General features: G+C 42.6%; 1 protein-coding gene across 1 annotated transcript in view; it reads left to right on the top strand.

Annotated features, from left to right (window-relative positions):
* Positions 1-1,107: 1,107 nt before the first annotated feature.
* Positions 1,108-5,047, top strand: part of LOC112076936 (NACHT, LRR and PYD domains-containing protein 3-like) — a 19,724-nt gene continuing 15,784 nt past the window's right edge. Inside the window, exon 1 of the mRNA XM_024143567.2 lies at positions 1,108-1,224. The gene's annotated coding sequence lies outside the window, so the exon portion shown is untranslated. The remainder of the gene's footprint in view (positions 1,225-5,047) is intronic.

The following is a 5,047-nucleotide window of genomic DNA, read 5'->3' as shown; positions in this document are numbered from 1 at the left end:
ACAGCCCAGGATCAGATTAGCCTTTACCAGCTCTGTGTGTAATGAAACAGCCCAGGATCAGATTAGCCTTTACCAGCTCTGTGTGTAATGAAACAACCCAGGATCAGATTAGCCTTTACCAGCTCTGTGTGTAATGAAACAGCCCAGGATCAGATTAGCCTTTACCAGCTCTGTGTGCTTTAGTGTTTTGTGTTGAACGTGCCACAAGGCATAAAGAAATCAGCAGATKWTCAGGTGTTTGAGACCAATGTTAAACCCAATGTCCAAAAACTGGTCTCCATTGATGGTTGTAGGTCTTCCAGCAGGACAATGACCCCAAACACACATCAGAAAGCACCCAGGAATGGTTCAAGAAGAAACTCCGAACTGTTCTGGAGTGGCCAGCGAAGAGTCCAGACCTGAATCCCATCCAAAACCAATGGAGAGATGTAGAAAAAGCATTTGTTGGAGGGCACCCCTCAAACATTGAAGAATTAGAGCAGTTTGGTGCTGAAAAGAGGGCCAGATTGCCGGTAGAGAGGTCCAGCAATTCCCCAGAACTGTGCCTCGACACATCCTGTTTCCTGCCCAATCAATTTAATTTCAATCAAGTCGTAGAAACATCTCGAGGATGATCAATGGAAACAGGATGTACCTGAGCTCAATTTCGAGTCTCATAGGAAAGGGTCTGAATACTTATGTAAGTAAGGTATTTGTGTTTTTTTTATATATATATAAATTAGCAAACATTTCTAAAAAAAACTATTTTTGCTTTGTCATTATGGGGTATTGTGTGTAGATTGATGAATAATATATATATATATATTTTTTAACACATTTTAGAATAAGGTTGTAACGTAACACAATGTGGAAAAAGGAAAGGGGTCTGAATAGTTTCCGAAGGCACTGTTTCATTTCTACCATGAAAGCTTTATAAGAGATGGACTTTGCCCTTCATTACAACATGGTTTAATAGGAACTAGCWGCACCCTGGCCCAGTCTGTTATCAGTAGAGCAGGCTGGGCTCCACCTGCTGACTGTTGTAAAAGGTTTTGTTATTACAACATGGTTTAATAGGAACTAGCAGCACCCTGGCCCAGTCTGTTATCAGTAGAGCAGGCCGGGTTCCACCTGCTGACTGTTGTAAAAGGTTTTGTTATAGACTGTAAAAGTAGAAAGGGTTTTGGTACAAGATTAATTTTGAGACTAAAAAAAGAGTCTTCAAACCGGACAGCAGTGAATAAAGTGAGTATCTCAGACTGAATAGACTGCTGCTGCTACTACTGCTACTGCTACTACTGCTACTGCTGCTACTGCTACTGCTGCTACCGCTACTACTACTACTACTACCACTATTGCTACTACTACTACTACTACTGCTACTACTGCTACTACTGCTACTGCTACTGCTGCTACTGCTACTACTACTACTACTACTACTACCACTATTGCTACTACTACTACTACTACTACGTGTTTTATCTATTTAACTTCAACAGATTTAGAGCTAGAATATATTAAGGCCGGGATTCAATCCGATCGCGCTTTGTCTACAATGCACTTTCTAGAGAGACCACATTTACTGTACCTGTTTCATATGTTGGTTCAATTGGAAATTATCTTTAAAGGGAAAGCGGGGGATACCAAGTCAGTTGTACAACTGAATGCCTCCAACTGAAACGTGTCTTCTACAATTAACCCAACCCCTCTGAAGCAGAGAGGTGCGGGGAGGGGGCTGCCTTAGTCGACATCCACGTCTTCGGCGCCCGGGAACAGTGGGTTAACTGCCTTGTTCAGTGACAAAATAACAGATTTTTACCTTGTCAGCTCAGGGATTCGAACCGGCAACCGAACCCCAGCGCCTAAATGACTCATTGTCCAAGTGTTCGTATATGCTAATGATATAATACCTAATAGTGTTAGTAAAACGTTTACTGGAGACAGGAGATCAAGTAGAGACATAGGACGAGGTGGATAATTATATAATAAGGCCGTTTAATCAGATGCAAAGATATCTTAGTAAATCGTGCAGCACGGCTCCTGTCTGACTCGTATGGAATCGTCGGAAGAGAGCCCCTCAAACAGTACATACAGATTATATAGGCAACAAGCAAAATAGGTTGATCTTGTCGTCTGGCCTTCCGATTGGTCGATCTGGGTCGTGGGTAGTCCTGTTCGGCCTGATGTCGACATTCCATTGGCTTTTCACACAGTTCTTGTCCTAGTCCAATCCAAAGGCATCCTGCATGTGCGTTTGTTTTCACAGGCCCTATTCATGGGGGAGGGTTGAGTGGTGTGGGTCTGTGGTTACTTAATAGGGTACAAAGTGTGGGTATAGTGGGGAATGGGTACATGTTGTGCCAAGTATAGCTTATGTTGAGAAGTGGTTAAAACAAGTTACCAGTATCTTATACAATTTCTTACAATAGCAATGAGGGTTGCCGGCCGGATCACAGCTTTTTATTTACTTAGGCAAGTCAGTTAAGAACAAATTCTTATTTACAATGACGGCCTACCCCGGACGACGCTGGGCCAATTGTGCGCCGCCCTATAGGACTCCCAATCACTGTCCGGTTGTGATACAGCCCAGGATTGAACCAGCGTCTGTAGTGACGCCTCTAGCACTGAGATGCAGTGTCTTCGACATCTTCGGAAGCCCATAAAGGTCTCGAGGTGACCCATTGACTCAGTCCTCTCTGCTCTATCGAAATATAATTCCTCTGTACAACCCAGATAAAATGCCTGTGCATAACCTCGCGTAACGACGGGACTCTGCTAGACATGTTTCACCACAGATGTGTGCCTGTGCACGGCTGATAAACGAGGCCCCCAGGGATTTTTGCACCCCTAGGTTGCTACGTAGTAGCCGACCAGCAGGAGGTCGTAACATCACGCTCCAGACCGGACGGACACGGCATAAATCATGAGCAGTGGTCATTTTCATAGAGTATGTATGGAATTTAGGTCAAGTCACCAAAAGTACAGAGAACGTTGTATGCATGGAAAGGGGACACCCTGGTGGTTATCGTAATGCATTTCTTTCCTTACACATTTAATACGACATTACCTTGAACGCGTCCTCCATATGTGCTGTTGATCTATGTCGCTTGTTTCCTGTGGGAAAATAAGTTTGACGTTTCCTCGTGTTGATAATTGGATATGGAGAAGGGCGAGCCGGTCAAGGATCGATTCAGACAAGGTGGTAAATTGTATGACAAGCGACAGTTTAATTTAAGAGTAAAGATATCTGGTACAAGCGTGCACGGACTCGTTCTGTCTGGCTCATAGAAACCGTCGGAAAGAGCCCAGATAACAGAGTGCATAGACATTTTATACAGCACAGAAAGTAGGTTGAGTCTGGAAGTTCTGGTCCTCCCTAATGTTGTCCTATGTTGGGCGAGGTCCCCTTCAGGCTAGTATCACTGTCCCATTGGCTCTGAGTAGAGTTCTTTGTCTTCAGAAATGTTCAGCTAAAACAGGAGTTTAGGTGTGTGCGTAGATGTTCCTGTCATATCTGTGTGTCTCTGTAAAATGTTCAGCCTAAAGAGGAGATTTTGTGTGTGCGTAGATGTTCCTATTTTAATCAGTGTTTATGAAAGGTTTACGTCAGCCCTCTGTCCTTGGGTATGTGTGTGTCTCAGTATCTCGTGAAATGCAGAACCAAGCACCCTTTTCTTATCAGTGTTTATGAAAGGTCTGTACCAGCCATCTGTCTCTGGGTGTGTGTGGGTCTCAGTATCTGCTTATGAGTTTGTGAGAAACCCTGTTTTGAAAGAAGTTAGTTATAACAACGCAATAGCAATATGCTTGTGTTATAATAAATGGTATTTATTACACTCGCCTGTCTGTGTTATTTCAAAAATCATTGCTAGGGTCATTTTAAGGCTTGAAAATCCGTTCAGACATTTTCGGACAGTGAGGTACTTTCCAAACCAGATCAATCTAGACACATCTGGTTTCAAATGGCCAATTCACTCTTCTACGGCGATCTAGTGGACGAACTAGGAATCAGACATGAGATCTGATTACATCAGTGAAAGGCTTACGACTTCAGCTTTCTCCTCATATGTGTACTGTATATCGTTCCTTTGAGACGATAAATGGCTGAGCAATGGCACAGTGCACATAGTGCTTTCAAGACGACTGGGAACTTCATGACATCAGTGAACTTCAGGTCGGGGCACTAGAAAGAGGACAGAGTTCCCGACTTGGAATTCCGAGTTAGATGACCGTCCTAAATGATTTTTTTCCCCAGTCGGAGCTTGTTTTTTTTCCTTCAAATTTCCCAGTTGTCTTGAAAGCACTAAATTCGTAAGTGGGAGATTTCAGAGTTCCTAGTTGTATTTAACTCTGCAACAAGCCCTGTACTGTCATTTTGAATATTCAATAGCTCAATCTCCTCTTAACAAACAGAAATAATAACCAAACCAACATTTTAATGGTTAAAGACATGCTCCGGACTTTTGGCAACTACGAAGTATTTTTTTTAAACCTCCCGCTTTGGGCTGGATGCATAGAAGAATAAACCCCTTATTTTACAGACAGAAGTAACAGTGCTAGGACCAATGAGTGTACAGACAATAGTATAAATATATATCCCCCCCAGCCTTATGTTAAAATATGTATAAAAGAAATGGTTGTCCTCATCAATCTACACACGGTAGCCCATAGTGACAGGGCAAAAACTGTTGTGCGCCTATTCCATAACATGAGACTTGTGAAAGCGGTGTTTTTCTACACATGAGAGGATCCGGACAAGAAAATTGTCTGTAAAACCCGAACCATGTGAGCTACAAACAAACGTCACCAATATTGAGAGGGGAGATGAACATTCCAGGTGTTTGGCTCTATGACAGCTAAACTATTGTTTTTGTTTTTATTGTTGGCCATAAAATACTGTAAAAACACCAGGAAAGTGATTTTAATTTTGGAAATTCGTTCCCAAGTATTCCCAAGCATGATAGAGAGACATGTCATCATTGGCAGCCATTACAGCTGTAATTAGATTCTTCATCATTGGCAGCCATTACAGCTGTAGTTAGATTCTTCATCATTGGCAGCCATTACA

The sequence above is a fragment of the Salvelinus sp. IW2-2015 genome, unplaced genomic scaffold (genome assembly GCF_002910315.2).
Source record: "Salvelinus sp. IW2-2015 unplaced genomic scaffold, ASM291031v2 Un_scaffold4147, whole genome shotgun sequence".
Lineage (NCBI taxonomy): Eukaryota > Metazoa > Chordata > Actinopteri > Salmoniformes > Salmonidae > Salvelinus > Salvelinus sp. IW2-2015.
The sequence above is the reverse complement of the archived record's forward strand: the minus strand, read 5'-3'. Positions and strand labels throughout refer to the sequence as shown.